Genomic DNA, 16,889 nt, shown 5'->3' with positions numbered 1-16,889 from the left:
GTTTTTTGAGGTATGTCTACCTTCCAAGCAAGTGAAACAAGATTTCTAGGGTTTTCATCCTTGCAGTGGTGGATATAAAGGACTTTCATTAACACCATCTTGTCCTATTTTTTTTTCTTTCTCTTTTTCTTAGTCCTCTATATCATTTTTTCCCACAGTACCTCCTGTGTAAAGGAAGCAAAATTTTAATTGTGGTTAAGAATCTTCCTGCTCGCTGAAGTGATTCATGCACAGAAAGGTCACTCTCTTGGAAAAATCTTCTGCTTAGACTGAAGTGGCAGTGACGCTACCCATGAAGTCGGGGAGTGGGCTACTTTTTGTACCTCTCTCTGTTCTCTTCTCTCTTGGTCTGATTTTAGCTTTAGAATGGCTCTCTGCAGTGCTCAGTGCAACATAGTCTGTAGCCAGAATTTTTGGCTCTTTTTTTAGCACCACAAAGCATTGTAACTCATTGTATCTGTAATCTGATCACTAAAGTGCATTATCTGTAATATCTGACCTTTGAAATTCTGCTGCATGCTATTTTCATGTACATAACTCATGTACATAACTATCCTTTTCAGAAAAACAGGTGTAGTCAAAGTTCATGGGACTTCCACAGTAAAGGAGATACAGGAGTTCACTGCAGTATCAACATGTGCGATACAACCAGCACCTCTGAATGATAAGATTCTTTTTAGATAAGCTGCTGTCTGTATATGTGAAAATGGTGCAAGCATTTAATTTTCAGCTTTAGGTTAAAAGCTTTTGGAGCAGAAAATATATTCCCYCTTCATATAAAACCCAAAGTAGTAATGTTACTTCTTTATAGGGAATGCTGTCATTGAAAAATGGTCTTCTGCCATGTAAATGCTGAAGCAAGCTGTCTTATGTTTTCAAAGCTGGCAGCTTGCCTTTAAAATAATCTTGTAGATATCATATGATGGAATACTAAATAGAAGACCAATTCCAGATCTTTTGACAATGTTCTRTTATAATGACTTTCCTTCTATTATATCAAGTGATTGATGTAGATGTAATCATTGTGGCTGATGGATGTTAGTGTAGCAGAGTGACATTTGGGTTCTGTTCTGTTTGAATTCTGATTAGCTTAAAGAATAAATCTGTGCAATGCAGTACAAAATAAAAAAGTTTACCTGTACCTGTATGAGTAAACTGGTGTTTGATTGACATTTAYTTTTTTTTATCAGTGTAGAAGGGTCAGCAATCCTCGTTCTTCAGATTTTAAAGGGAATTTTAATGTATGAGACATAAAKCCAGAGATCGCTTTTCCATCACACAGATGACAAAGTATTCCTGCTCAGTCTAGAATAATATTAATGGTCCCAGATCTGATGACAGTGGTACACCATTTTGGCCATGTAGGTTTGTATCGTGACCTGCCCTATCTGGTCACACGGGTTTGAAAGATGGTAAAATTTCAGCATGTTTCTTATGGTAGAAGGTCAGGTGTTGCTCCTACAATGACTGTGTGAGGAAGCAAGAGATGAAAAATATGTGGAATTTCTCTTGCTTTCATCTTCCCGTCTACACCCTCTTTCATCACAGAGATACTGCAGAGCAAGAATAGCAAATGATTTCATGGGGAAGGTTGAGGAAAAAGGTATTTTCTTCTGGATATATGATTAATTTCTGATACAGTTTAACTTTTATTGCTGTTCTTGCCCATTTCTTGATTTCAGTTTATTTTGATGAGACCTTTGATAGCTGGGAYGGTGATTTCTAGCTTTTATCTGTTGAAGACTGAATGGACCTGTCTATTTGATAAAGATGAAACTGGAATGGTGCTCTCAGAAGGACTTTGAAAGGATGGCAACTGCTGCTTGATTTCAGTATTAGGACGAGACCTGTATATTTAGCTCTTTGTCAGCCCTTTATGAGAAGAAAACAGAGATATATGGACCAGAAGGGAGTTCAAGGATGCTCCAGAGAGACATCTAATCTGGACAAGAGCAGATCCATAACCTAGAAACTCAGAGGCATGAACCTCTATAGCTTAATGTGGAAGCAGCCGTGAGGTACCAAATAGCCAGCAGAGCTAACAGTAAATGACAGTTCTGAGGTTTACAAGCCTTCCTGTCATTTCTTRTCCCAGGATATTAGCAGAAAATGTAGCTGTGCAGCTATGTTATAAACGTTGAGCAATCATACTCAAAATGAGCACACCCTTTAGGATAGGGCTGCCAGTTAGCCTTCAGATATTGGTTTCAAGATATGATATTTGTTTCTGTTTGTTTACCTTTAGACTATTTTAAATCTAGCTATGGCTGATACAGTTATAGAAGTTCACTTTTAAAATATCTTGGCTATAACTTTGTGCTATTCCTTTATTTTTGTTTTATTTTTTCCCCTCTAGTCTTCCTTGTCTATTCATAAGCCATTTTAAGAGATCCTACTGCCTCTATTCAACAGTGGAGACTATGTAGCCYTCAGAGCACCTACGTACCCACATGTGGCTTTTAGCTGCTACTGGTGTATTTTGATAGCTGATGTGCAGTGGAAAGAAATTAATTAATCATGTTTGAATCTTTTTTGCTCACATCTGTTCTCTTTAGTGTTAAGAAACACTACTGCTGTAGTAGAAGTCTCTCCCCTGTGGTTTATGCTTTGGTTCCCAGTGCTGTTGATGTCCCTTTGAAAATAGCTTTTAGAATAGCAATGTTAACTTGAAAATATGGAAAAGTGTATTTCCAGAAAACTTCAGACTGTTAAGGGAGTGAACTCTGCTTTTGTGCTTGCCTTTGCTGCTTGTCCCCAGGTGGATTCAAATGAGTTTCATGAATGTGCGTYGACTCCTACATTGGCATAAACAATGGAGCTGGCTTTATTGTAAAATGTAATGTCTGTATGATATTTTGTTTGAAAGAAGCGATTGGACTATTACCCATTTATGTTGTTCTTGTTACTGCACAAAAAGTTTCAGAGTCCTCTGGCAGAGGTGGAAAATCTGGCTTTTTCTCTGGAAGCCCTGAGCGTRTTCTGCTGGATGGCTTCCTACTATTTTGTTCTATGTTCCTAGAAGAAGTTCCTAAGAAGATTTAGCTGTCATGGGGACCAGTGACTTGTCTGACAAAAATGTATCTTTCAAAAGTCCATACGGGTTTAACTTGGAACTCCTCTGAGAGTCGCAATGGCTCCAGTAGTACCAATGCTTAATCACCATCACTCTTAAATATTTATGTGTTATTCTTAATTTGAATTTGTCTGGAATTAATGTCAAGGCAAGTCTTAATGCTGTGCCTTTCTCTGCTAGATTTGAAGAGCACTGCAGTACCTGGTACTTTCTCCCTGTGCATGTACTTTGTAGAATTCACTACTCAGTCTCATTTTTTTTAAGCTATACAGATTGAACTGTTTCACTCCTGGTAAAACACTTTCTCCAATCCTTGAATAATTTAATCCTTGGATAATAATAATAGTAAAAAAGTTCCTTCAATATTTCAGTGTTGTTTTCAAAATGTGAATGGCATCATAATTCAGCAGAGATGCTAGTGATAGTGTATGTAGAGAGAAAGTGACCTTTCTGCTGCTGTGTTTACCTACAAGCCTCTCGGCTGTAGTAGCCCGCTAAATCTTCCGCCGAATGGCTTATTTAATATAGGCAATAATTATTTTTTTCAACGTGGTAACTTGCTAGTATCTTCATGTATCTGCTTGTATTTTCTTCCTGGATGTATGACCTTTTCTTTAACTATATTAAAACGTTTTGATTTGGATGGCCTGTTTTATCATGTGAAACAGTGATAAACTATTCAAAGCTAAATTGAAGTTCTGTTTTAGTGCATACTTTCATTGTAAGAGAATTCTGTGTGTTTTGGAAAATATTCAGGTCAATGAAATGAGCTTCAGATCTTTTGTATTAATAATAGTATTGTAATCCAATAGTTTGGATGTAGTTACATAACAAAGATGTTTGTATATTATACACATATTTTGTTTTTTTTAGAGATGTATCAAAATGAATATTGATACTTGATCTGTAGTCAAAAATTTGTAGTCTCCTAAAATTATTAGTGAATTAAACAAGCAGTAACAGGGTTGAAGACATAACAGGAATTATAAGAATGGCTCCTGGTCTCTGCTCAGAAGTTAGTGAGTAATTCCTTGTATCCAATGGCTCTGAGTTCTTAAGTTTTAGTTTGATTATTTATGAATATAGTCAACATTCAATTAGGACTGAGTAAAACTTGTTTTGTAAAAGTTTCAGATATTTGAGATATAAGCCATTATTTTTCATTTTAAGGAAGTTCTTTTTAAAATTATTCTGAAATATTTAAGTCAACCTGATGCTAGAATTAATTTCTTGTTGTTGAGTTCACTGAGAAGACTAAAGACAACTTTGGAATTGATCAAGCACTGATTTTTAAAAAGGAATTATTTATACAGCTTTAATATAGATGCCATTTAAACTGTTTGCTTGTCTCTATATTTCTGATGCATGATGACTGGAACAAAATAATTTTTCTAAGTACATAGAAGTTAAAATATGATATAAAGATTGACTTTATTCCATTACAAACTTGAGCTTCCTTACAAATGTAGCTTTGAAATAATTCAAATTGATAGAGATCCTCAACTATRGTGAGGGTTGTTGCACATCATCTCTCTGGTGATGTACCATAGCACCAATGCAAGGCAGGAATAATTAAATTATCTTTTCAAACTTTATACTTCCCATGCTTTGAACCTGGTTTCTACTTTTGGGAAAGCTAGTTCCTTGGGATGCCAAGGGAGCCACCCACTTTCCCAAAGTCTTCAGGAAAAGAAGCAGCTTCCTGAAATGAGGGACTATGGTTCAGGATAGTGGCTTGTGCCTTACCATCCTGTCATAAAGTTTAGATGTAACCTACAGACTTAGTATATGTGTACTTTGAAAGTGTAATTGAGCTTCTACTTCTGGTGCTTTCGTGATGTTTGATAGCTAAGCAAGATCATTAGCCCCAGACAAAAACTTTGGAAAAAGAGACAACTGTAGACAGTATTCCCCATGGGATATGTAGATAAAAAGAGAAACTCAAGCGGAAGGCCTAGTCATTCCCAAGCAGCCAACTAAACTGAAAGAAAGGCTGGTAGGAAGAGCTTGTGCTGCCTGCTCTAAAGAGCTGCCCATAGAGCATCACGATATATTCATTTTATATATATGGTGGGAAGCMGTGCTTTGCTGTGTCCCATCACGGCAATGGTGTTCAGGGCCTGCACTACCTGCTTGCAATGCAGCAGCCAGATGAAGTACTGTCCAGAGCATATGTAAGTCACTAGAGATAAGCTTGTTTTGAAATATTTGACCTTCTCAGAGGCATTTCCTTTCGTCTCCCACTGCCAGGCCATACTGTTTGAAACGTTAATCTAGAAATGCTTTTAAATGCTGAACAACACAGATGATTTGGGAAGTTCAGCGTGACTGCCAGTGGTAGATTAAGCAGAGGGAAAGAGCGACGACTGGGAGAAGAGAAAACTCTAAACTGGCGGTAGGGAGAAAAGATAAAGGAAGATCATCCAAGTAGAGAAGATAGGATGGCAGAAAGAAGAAAGCTGTCAAACAGAGGAAAGAAGAAAATGAAATAATTTATCAGGAAAAGAATTGGTGAGTTAGTATCGTTTCAGAGCTCCATGGCCTCCCTTAATCCTCCACATATATTGCTTTGAAAATATGTCTATTTGATCTATTCTCTTAAAAGTTTTCCAGAATAAAACATTGCTTGACCTCCCTAAAAGGGTGCATGCTGGCATCACTTGCAGTGACCAACATTTCATCTTCTGTGGTTTGAGASCTGTGTCTTGGTCTTCTAATCTCTTCTTGTTTTGCTGGTTTTCAGTGTTTTGCCTGTCACGTTTCTACTACTAGCTCAAACTTTCAATTTTATCACCTTTAATTTTATTTATCTTACAGAATAGTGTAAATGATGGAAGATTAATAGCAGTTTCTAGAGTGAGAAATCATAAAACGTTATAGTTTGTTTCTCATGTGCTGTTTTACCAGTTTTCTTCAGATCTGCAGCAACGTGTATTCGTTCTTTGAGAATGCTCACCAGCATTTKTTTGTCAATAACAAAGGCTTTGAATATCAGAATGTGTTTAAAAAGAGTGAGACTGTGATCAAAATAATATATTAAAAGAAATTATACTTCTCAGGCTCAAATTTGGCAGAGAATTTATATCATTATAGTTTAGCATGTTATGTGTGCAGTAATTTTTAGACATTTGGTGGTGGTTTAGTACGAGTAAGGACTGCTGGTTTAGTTCCCTATGATTCATTGATAAGGGTATTACTTCTGACATTAGATTCAGCTAAGGGTAGCAGACAATAACATGGCTGATTACTAAAGTAGAAGATGTAAATTCTTTCACATTTCTATGCATTAAAAAGGCTTAGAATTCCTGAATTTTAATATGAAATACAATGAAGTGTATCAAATAAGATTCCTCTATCTTGCTTTGTTGCATAAATTGCAATGTGCACATTCAAAGAGTGAAAAAATGYCTCTAAAGAACTCTTGCTTCCTAAGATTGAGAAAATATCTTATTTTACCAAAATCTCATTAAGCATCTTGCGTGCAATTGTATATTCCCTTTTTCTTCTGGTGATTATATGGAGACTTGCATGATCTTGTTTAAAACCATTTGGGCACAAAGGAGCCAACTGGGTCTACAACGGTGAAAGAACAGGTAGGCATATACATAATGTGCATTATTAGCTGTACTGATAGCAGAAATGCTTTCTGCTTGGGAGGCCTGGGTTGTGTTCTTCTCTTGTTTTATGTTTTGGTGTAGGCTTTCTTAGCCTCCGCTTACAAGTGCATGCCTTGCTTAGCTGTACTAACAGTTGAGYTTCTCAGGGCATTGAAGACTTCTGGATTTTGAGTTCAAGGAAATGCAACTTTCCTGTTGCAATGTGAAATGGGAGTTCTTTTCAAAATTTCCCTGCACTTTTAAAAAATCTCTATATGGGGAGGAAGAAGAGAACAGGTGCTGAGGCAAGAGGAGAAACGTAGATGCAGCTAAGGTCGCTTCTCAGCATGAACCTAATGGGGTTCATCCTCACCAGAACTTTATAACCCTGAGTGAAATCTTTGCAGTATTATTATCCTCTTGGGCTAAGCATGGCAATAAGAGACACAGTAGCTTCAGCTCTGGCACTAYACCACTACAGGAAGTGCCCTGTAAGTAGTGAGTTGTGGTGGAGGAGGATCCCCACCAGCTGGAAAACATTAGAGGCTCCCCTGGATACAGGCAGCATTAACCTTTAAAGTACATTTAACATGTACTTTAAACATTAACATTATGGAACATTAATGTTTTAAACATAAAACATTATGGAGACTCAGGTCGAGGTGCAATTAGAAATCTATCTCAAAGAGAACAAAATAAGATCTCAAAATTGAGTTTGAAATTCAAAGTTGCATTATCCAGGATAGTGACCCTGTCCTAAAAAAATCATGTTATTAAAAACAACATTTAAAGTTGAAAACATTTCTCAAATATTGTCTTTAGCAAAGGAAATTGCAAGTAATCAGGCTTATTAGCCATTTGGAAATAGTAAATAACAATAGATGTTTATTTTTTCTCCTGGACAAAGATTGTAAGAACCTATTTCGTTATGGGAAAGAAAAACATGGCATTTTAAGCAAGTAGCTTCTGTAATTTGCAGGTGTTCTGGGATCTCTGCTGCCAGCTGCTGTTCTTGTTCCCTGAAAGTTCATATGGTCTAATTTATTTTTATTTTCTTGAAAAAAAGGGAGTGGGGGGCACACACCCAAAAACCAAGATCTGGTTAAGAACAATCTCCAAATTCCTTTTAAAAACATGTACATTATTTTTATAAATTTGGAACTATATCAGTTTCAAGAATCTGGCRACTAGTATCACAGATTCAGTGAGGATCACAGAATTCGTAGGTGGTGATTGATTGCTCACATGCTCTGCTGTTATCTTTACAGGGGGAATTGGATAGGAGCTCTCTAGCTATAAAAATTGGTCATCATTGACATAACTTAAATGTCGATGCCTCTGTTTTTTACTAAATGTCTGCTCTTATGTAGCTCTTATTTGTTTGACTTACTGTGRTTTGCACTTGTTTCACAATGACCTTTGTTGTTGTTGTGCCTTGCATCCTGAATGTATTTTGACATAACATTGCAGATGAAATCTGTAAGAAAAMTTATGAGTCGGCTGTATGTGTATGAAAGGATATGAGTTGAGTGCTCTCTATTCAAGTGTTAAAGGTTGTTAAGCTCTTTCTCTGTTACTCTGTACGAGTCATTCTGTCCCAATGCCTTAATCTGTTATGTTCAAACCAGCAAAGGAAGAAGGGGAAGGAGGGGAATTGTTGTCATGATTGATTATAAATGTAGGAAGGTTGTTTTCAATAGGGCCATAGCTTTCTTAAACTCTCATAAAACGTTTTAAATATATTTTCTTTACCAATAGATGGCACCATAGCTCTTCAGGAGAGCACCGTGATGTACTTAACTATTCCGTGTTAATGTAGATTACTTTAGTAAAAAGCTATCAGAGTAAATGTTTTTCGACTGTGTTTCTCAAAGTTCTCTGTCTATTTTTCTTTAAAAGGAAAAGGGTGAACGTGGGGATGGGGCTAGAAGACAAAGGGTATTTTTCTTTTCTCTTTTTTTCTTTTTCTTTAATTAGTAGATCTAAGGCAAGAAAAAAAAATGGCTCTAAAAGAAGAAGAAAAAAATTGTGTATACAGGTATATTTTTCCAATCCAGTATACTAGTTTATGAGCTAAAAAATCTTCAATATGTAATTTCTCATTTGACAGAAGGTACCTTCTGTTCATAAAACATCAGGAACAAGCGTAGAGCTCAACGTTTGTTTCTAAGGGTAACAGGGCTGAAGTGAATATGAGAATGGAGCTGAATGAGCGTCCTGAGTTGTAAAACCTAACAGTGCCTGTGTGAATGGAGCAGTTCTTAAAATGGCAGATTCCTCTGAAAGCCCCTCGTTGATAATTACATATTTACTGTATTGTTTGCTTCTTCCTTTAAGTCTCTTCCCTTAAGTCTCCAAAGCAAAGATCTGATAATAGAGGATCCCTTGGTTGTAGAGGGGGAAAAAAAAAATGCAGTGCATGTTATGTCTGGTGATAGTCAGAGACACCAGTGAACTCCTGAATTTATGCTTGTTCAACACTGTACCCAACATTTCCAGCCTCTGCCAGGAGCGTTTGTAGGGATGTGTGTGTTTTGCGGGGGGAAGTGGGCATGGGAAAAGGGACCTGAGGTTGAGGGATGTGAACAAAACCATCAAAAACATTTTTGGACTTSAGGAATTGCGAGTCCCCTCTCATAGTGAGAAAGCATATGTGAGACAGTTCTTGGAGGGGAAAAAAAGAGAAGAGGAATTCATGAAGAGCACTCRAGGTTGGTAGTAGCTGGAAGCTGTCTACTGAGATGTAGACTGTGTTAGACAAGGAGGCAATCAGATCCCAGGAAAGCATAGTTAGTAGCTAGCAAATAAGTTCTTCCATTCGTGATTTTCAGTGCTTGGGGGCATAGAGTAGTATATTCCTAGCTGGAAAAATGTGCTGCTCAAAATACTGTGCTGCCTTCTAGCTTCTTAGTTCAGCATGCCCTAATTTCTACAGTATATGCAATACTGGTTTCTTGTCTGAGGCTGATTTTGTTTTTATTCATGTTTCTTAGTTTAAGGAGAGAGATTTACATTTAGACTTATATTTGAATTATCTTGATATTTATAATGGTGCAAATATCTCTGTGTCAGATTTGTCCACCTCTCTGTCCCCTTTGCTGTATTATGAATCATTTCYACTTACTAAAAATGCTACTTAATGCATTCTCTTTATTACTGTTAGTTGMGATATTACTGTTAATTGAGATATTTGAATATTACTATACAACTGTCTCTTGTAAGAGCCAGTAAATAAGGTTACAGTCTTTTGGGCTCCATATAAGTCCAAATACAAAATAGAGTCTGGTTCTCGGCTAGGGGTCTACATGCTGTACTAACATATACAGCCAATAGTAAATAAAAAAAAAAAAAAAAAAGTAATATAGGTAGCTTTGTAGTTGTTTTTCAGTAGCTACTGCATCATCCTCATTTCTTTTCACCTTTTTGTAAGTGTGAATAAATTCTTTACTCATAGCTATATTTAGAGAGCACAAGTGTGTAAGTTAGGAGCAGAAGCTTTGATGTTGGTGTTAAATGTTTGCAACTGCGTTGATCACAGTAGTTGAAAGTAAAAGAAAACAAGGTGGTGCCAGTTTGCCAAATGCATGAGTTCTGAAACTAGCGATATCGCATAGCAGGGTGCTGCTGAACTTAGAGGAGGAGAAAAAATGTCCAGGTTAGGTCCTTGTTTTGAGCATTGACTGTCATAGGAGACTACTCATCTACCTCAAATATTCATGGAATAGAGATGTTCTCTAAATAAGAAGCTTTGTTTTCTGAATAAGCTTATTAAATGTTCTTTCATGTGCTATTCTATTTTGCAAGTATCCTGACAAGCATTTTATAATAACTACCTGCCAAAAGTAAGACATTTCTCCTACTTCAGATGTTCAAACTGATGACCAAATATGTTTATATGGAGAAAATTTGTGTTTAGTGCTCTGATGCATATCTGTAGTATTCTAAAATAGCAAAGGCAAAAACCTTGTCATCCTCTTCCTGTAGGTATCTGTGAAGCCCCAATGGACCATAAAATTAATGCTGTTGGTAGATTTTAAGGCCAGATAGGAACCCTTTGGGTCATCTAATGTGACTTTGTGCATTAATGGGAAGGGAGATCTTGTCAAGGAATCTGTGTCAAATTCATCTTAAAACCTTACTATGGAATGTCTCGATTAGAGTTCTTCAGTTCTATTGCTATTTTCCTTTTACTCTGCTACGATCATGTTTTCTTCTTGCAGCAGTGGTGCTCAGCAGTAAAATTCCTTGACTGTTTCCTAGGTGCCTTTACCGTTACTTCAACGCAGGAAATGGGAAAGCAGTATTACGTCCACAGGGGTAAGAAAAATGGTATTGTGTCTGAAGAGGTAGCTTTCAGACAATGGTCAACATGGGATGCTTTTAAAAGAGGAAAGATCTCCACTGCTGCAGTTAGCGAAATGAGCACTAACAAAACAAGTTGTTGTCATAATTCTGAGTTCCTTTGTTGTTTTTGTGCGTTTGCATTAGTACTTTTAATCCTTTTAAGCTCATTACCTCAGTCATATGTTGAGGAAAAGAGATTTCCGAGGGCTAATTGCAGTTGTGTTGATACGTATTTTCCTTTACTCTCTTTCGGTTTCACTGGATATACACTCTTCTGGTGTTCTGAGATTATGAATGAAAGTCATAAACCAAAAATAARACCAGTTTGCTAAGTTAGTTTGTCTTCTCTCACTTGTCTTCTCCATCAAATGATATGCCACCAYGTGATTTCTGCCTCATGCAATGTGGTTTTCATGCCCTAAGTGTTTTGTTATCATTCTTTAGGATTTTTTTTCTTCCTCTATCTCTTAATGTAGTTAGCCTATTCATTCTAAATATTTTCAGGCAGACACAAGTGCATCTTTTCTTCAAGCACTGCCTTTTCAGAGTCATGCTGTATTTCATTCAGTAGTGTGAAATAGAGTTGTCTCTTCTGACTACTAAGAGGCATTGCAAAAAGGTCATTATTCATTCCCCTATAGTGGTTACCAGAAACCAGACCTGAGTTATTCAAGTTCAGTAAAATAAAAAATGGCTAAAATAAGTCCTTCCTGTGTATATGCTKTTCCTTAATGATATATTCTAAATAAATAACTCTCATTCTCTTAGCATTTCTAAATACCATTCTGTAACAAAAATGATAAAATAGTTCCTCCGGAAAAACAAAAATGATGCTTTTTGCAGTTGTCAACAGAATACTCTCAAATTGCATATATATCTCAGCATGAAGACAGGATGTTAAATACCTAATGTTACAAATTGCTGTTTTTCCAAATTGATAGTATTTATTATTACCCTGACATAACAGGGTGAAATTTTGTCTAGCATACAAAATACCAAATGTCTTCTTAAACCGGTCTCTTTTTGCAAACCTGCAGTTGGAGTTGAACCAGAGGCCATAAGTTATATAAATAGGAAAGTTCTATGTTCACCAGCCTGCTTCTGTCATCTTTGTTTTGTGTACCTATCTTTAAACCAGTATAATTCTTGGATGGTTTTATTCCCTATCAAACTTTTGATCCTTTTTAGCAATATTTCAAAATGCTTGGCATATTCAAGTGCACAATTAACCAACCAGTCTAATTTGGAAAATTAATCTGCCATTCTAAGCTCTGAGAGCTACCATTATATTTTACTTTGTAAAGTCTGCTAATTTTCATTCCTTTGCAATTTTCTTTCCCCTTGATCATTTTCTACTTTTAGCAGGGTATTATTTTTTTCTGAAGACATTTTCAATGAATGTTATTCACTGGTCATGGCAAACCTTCAATTAACGGACTTTGAGGCAGTGTGTATTATTATCCCATTATCCGAGTCATCCTTTTCTTCATTGATTTTCAAGATATTTATTTATTGTTGAGAAAYGTTCTACTCTCAATTAGTATTCATTAAGGTGTCCTTTCAATGTGTCTAGTTATACAATACCTTGCTGCACAGTGACCATCATATTTCAGAAATGTGCAAGGTTTTTCTTTTTACAACATTATGTGCATTCAATAGCAAAATATTTTTATTTTACCATGACAGAGAGCATTCTGTATTCTGCCGCTGACTGCTTTTCTGGCTCTTTCAGGTAGGTGGTCTGTCTTTCTTCATGGACAAACTTCATATCTTTATAAGATAATATAGCTTTCTATTATAAAATACAGTATAATGATATAAAATAATAACTTTTCTTYGTAAAAACTTCTTGTTGAAGAGATCTGGCAGTCCCCTCTTGAAGATGAATTACAGCATATACACTGAACAGAGACTGCATCCAGGGAGGAATAACCAGCAACTTGTTCAAGGAAATATTACACCTAATGTGACATGGGGGGTTATAAAGTCACCTTTTCACTAATTAAACATTCCAGTTTCTTCATTGCTTATTAGAAAGTCATGATATTAACCAGTCTTCAGAAATTAGCTTATGACAATTGTGCTTCCAGACTCTCCAATCCGTTCCTTTCTTYCCACCCTATTTGGTTTACGTATCCTTGTGGTGTGACTCTGTTTGCCCAAATGGCTGTCGCGTGCCTATTTACCCTTTCTTTCCACATAAAACTCATGGCATCCAAATATTCCATTTAGTAGTCTGCTTCCATTCAGCAGATTTGTGAGGTGGATAATTCTTCATCTCAAAAGAATTCCATGTTTTTCTTTCCTATTTTTCCTACAGGATGGATACTTTTCCAATTGAGGAGTTGTTGGCTGTGGGGAAAAAAAGTCATTGGAGTTAAGGTGGGGAATAGTGTGTGTAGTGATGAATTCATAAACACATTGAAAGTAATCCTGCATTATAATACCCTTTATTCTTTCAGAATATTGTATTTTATCTACCTCCACTAAAACTGCTTGCAAATTTTCAGGCAAAGTTTTTCTGTTGTTGCTTTCTCTCCTCTCAAGAGAACTGGGAAACCAAAATACTTGATGAGATTTTTTTGAAGGGCTTATAATAACAATAATAATAGGAGGCATTATACCTCCTCTCTCACCTTAGCAGTTCTATTTTTCTTAATAGCTTGCTCTTTAACTTCTAGTGCCTTACAAGAAATAGTAGAGATGAAGCGCAGAATATCACTTACATGCTTAAAAAGACCTAACAATAGTTTCTTCTAAATTTTGTGCCTACTTACAAAGACATCATTTGATTTAAATTGCAAAGCCCAAAGTTCCTCAAGAGTTTTAAGATGTAATTAATGGGGAAAAAAACTGTGGTGAAAACACAAAAAGTTATTGAAGTCTGTAAGTTAAAAACAGCAATTTCCCTGTGTGGAAATTTCAGTAAAAGCCAACAGAGGCATTTTTACAAAATGAAATACTTATATGTATTATTTTTATTGTGGGCTAATAGGCCGTTTGTTCCTTGCTAATTGGTCTCCCTCAATTAAAACAATTACAGAATCAAATATATGAATATTAATATAACATTAAAATTGATATTTTTATTATACTCAAGTCAATAAATTCACATTTAATTTTTCCCACTACAACCTTATCTTCATCCCCCTGAGTTTATGCACCACAGTGAAGGAGTTTATTTCACAATTGCACCACATGAATGCATTAATATAAAATATTGAAGTTATATTTAAATGGGTAATTACAGAATAACTGCTGGCTGCTTGAACTTACAAACAGGAATCACATGATTACAAATAAGCTGCGCAATTTTAACTGGTAAACACTGAATGTCAGTTGGATTGTGAGCTTCCTTTACATAGTGTAATCACTTTTAGATCACGCTATTATTTGGACAGAACAACTCTCCTTTCCTTGTATTGAAAAGTATGAGTGATAACCAATATCCTTAACTTAAAGCCCCTTCAAGGCAGGGTTCAGGAGTCGATGGGTCAGTATACTTTAGGTAAACCGCAGAGAAGCCATATGGGTGTGATATTTAACAGGCCTGGGTACCACCATATATATATAAATATATTTACATATATTTATATATATTAGATCCTATTACCATCATCCTGGTGTGGCAGGTGAGTAGATCACATCAGCATTTTAACGATAGGTTAAGTGGGTTGACTAAGTCACTTGAGCTACCTAAAATTCTTGTGATTGAAAGCCAAGACTTACTTTGAGAARCTTGCACTGGCTTAAAATTTCTACAATTGACATTAAAAAAGAAAGGAAATTTGTTATGCTAATTAATATTTCTTGTAAGTGATGATAGACTGTGGTATCTAGATATTATTATTACCTAATATCTCAGGATAGTTTTATTTCATATACTGTTTAAAAAAAATTATTTCCAAGTCCTACTTTAAACATTTTCCTTTAGTTCTAAGTGTGTGATTTCAGGTTAGAGCTAAGCAAAATTGCTGGCTCTCCTTCCAGAGATGTACTACAGTGAAAATAGAACATTGTGACAGTATAAAATGTTGCCCCTGAGACCAACCCTTTATACTTTGGTATGTCCATGCATCTCTACATTTAAACTGAGTTGATTTAATGCATGCTAAGGGATTTATTCTTTGCCCTCCAGTCTCTACTGTAATACGTGTGTGTGTGCAAAGGGGAGAAGGGTTAGAAAGGGCAGCAGCAGAAGGTGCGTGAGGAGGGTCGACTCCTGCAAGACCCTGTCCTGACTGTCCCCTGTCCCCAGCAAGACAGCTGGGGGCTGGCGGGCGCCTGCCGATGTGGCYGTTGGGTTACAGGGCTGGAGGGTACAGAGCCCACACGCTCTCTTCCTATGGAGTAATATCACGTGCACACTATCAGGAAAGAACCAAGGGGGAGATGCAATTTGTGTAAAGTAAATTAAATTCCTTATTTAGGATGTTGTGCTGCTAAGGACTGCTTGCGTTCTGTTTTATTTAGGTAGCATTCAGAGGCATCTAAAGTTTCCTTTATACTTTGGGCTGTTCTGATAAACCCCTCTCATATCACCCTCCCCCCCCTTTCTGGGTTAGTACAAGAAATGACAGCTGTTTTCCTCTTTTTTCCCCCCTTTCTCCACCACCACTGTTTGGTGGTCTCTTTTTCTGTAGATATTGAGTTATCTGTAGGTAGTCTCCCCCAGCAATACAGACGTATCGACACTTCGTGGATTAGACGACTGCAAATTATATTCTCCTTCAGCATATGCAGTGTGTTGTTGCGTTGATGGGGGCAAAGCCAGCTTCTGAAAGACAGCACCAAGTAATGTTGGCACACTTTTCAATCTAAGATCTCAACCTGTTGTGTTCTTTGGTTTTGTTTTTCCCTTTGTTGAGTGAAGTGATGCATCTTTTTTCCTCTCCTCAAAGCTGAGTGCTGCTTCTGCCTTTCAGACTGAACGTACTGTTCTCTTGCTCCGTGTTCCTGTCCTACAGCTGTAAATAGCTGGTATGTTCTTGAGRGAGTAAGTGGTTTTGTTTTCCCCTCTTTGTTGGTTTCTCAGAATCTGCATCTATTAGAGAAGGGATATACTGATTTGTTTAAGTAACATAAAAGCAAAAGAATTACTTAGCTTTGTACATACGATTAATAATGCATTTCCATTTTAAATGCCATATTTTCATAATCATATAAATTAGAACTGGAAAATAGATATTATGTCATTTGGTTTAGATCATCTGCTGCAAGGTTGCGCTGATGTATCTGGTATATTTTCCAGTGCTTTCCCCACTGTGGTTTTTTTTTTTTTTTTCCCTTGGTTTAAGAAATCAAGGGATGCTAACTAATCAACTTTCACCATTTACCTTCGGAAACTGATGCAGAGCACAGGGGATCCCACTATTAAGACATTGTTATTTTGTGTAGGTGTAAAAATTTATCCTCTTTCTCTCCATTCTTTTTTCTTGTTTTCTTTTATGAAGTCCCTTTTAGCAGTGTCTCTAGTGCACTCTTAAAAACCACAACCTCTGCATAGTTTTTCAGCTCGATCTTTAACTGTGTTTTGGATTAATTAGTTACTACTAAGTTCTACTAATTGGTGGAAATGCTGCTGCACTTAGGGTGGATGCAAATTGCTCAAGAGTTTGAAATGCAGCCTACTCATTTAGCGTCTGACTTAGCTTTACTAGAGTGATTTGGGATGCTTTTCTTATGTTTTAATACAGTCTCTGTCAAATAGCTTTATTTTACACCTTCTTGAAAAGTAAACCCTCAATGAAGACTTATGCTAGATTTCCAATTCTTAAGATGGAAGGATACTTTTATTCCCTGAAGTGTTTGACATTTCTCACACCTATAGCATTAAACAAACTGAGGCACCAAAAGTTCCACAGGAACTTAAGGAA

The sequence above is a fragment of the Nothoprocta perdicaria genome, unplaced genomic scaffold, assembly GCF_003342845.1.
Source record: "Nothoprocta perdicaria isolate Ctin4 unplaced genomic scaffold, notPer1 scaffold_81, whole genome shotgun sequence".
Lineage (NCBI taxonomy): Eukaryota > Metazoa > Chordata > Aves > Tinamiformes > Tinamidae > Nothoprocta > Nothoprocta perdicaria.
The sequence above is the reverse complement of the archived record's forward strand: the minus strand, read 5'-3'. Positions refer to the sequence as shown.